This window comes from Myxocyprinus asiaticus, chromosome 19 (genome assembly GCF_019703515.2).
Source record: "Myxocyprinus asiaticus isolate MX2 ecotype Aquarium Trade chromosome 19, UBuf_Myxa_2, whole genome shotgun sequence".
In the NCBI taxonomy this organism is placed as follows: Eukaryota; Metazoa; Chordata; class Actinopteri; order Cypriniformes; family Catostomidae; genus Myxocyprinus; species Myxocyprinus asiaticus.
This window is the reverse complement of record NC_059362.1, coordinates 25,629,092-25,629,754: the sequence shown is the minus strand read 5'-3', so window position 1 is coordinate 25,629,754 and position 663 is coordinate 25,629,092.

The window sequence follows — 663 nt, the reverse complement described above, 5'->3', positions numbered from 1 at the left end:
TATATTTGTCTTGATGCTTGCTTGAATCTTCATGTTTAAATGCAAACCTTGAAAAAAGGCTATCACCTTCTCTTTCTGTTGTGTCTAGAAGGAAACCCTCAAACTGGTAAAGTTGTATGCAACATTCATGCAACATTATTTATTTGGAGTCCCACAGAAAACCTGCCTCTACCCCTAAACCTAGCCCTAACTTTAGTAACAATTATACAACTATTAGCAGCTTATTTATCATTTATTTCCTTTTTTTTTAACACCATTTACATGCTTAATGATTGTCATATTTGATTGTAATACATTGATTAATGCATTATACATATTGCTTTATACAGATAACCTCAGTATACTTTAAATGCAAACAATAAAAATGGATAAATATACAGCAGCAAATGAGAATTACGAGACTTTCCCAGATCGAAGGCTACCTTCTAGACATGAACCCACATCCCCCCCACATTACACATTACTACACCCTTGACAAAAGCAAAAAGAATCATTGAAAATACATAAACCACTTTACAAAGTACCTTTAGTTATAAAGACAAGAAATCAAACTAGAACGAAACTCATGTGTCTTATTTGTGCAATATTTCACTATCATGCAATCACTACAATATGAAAGATACGTTTTATTCAAATTAGCATTCCTTTATACATAAAACATTT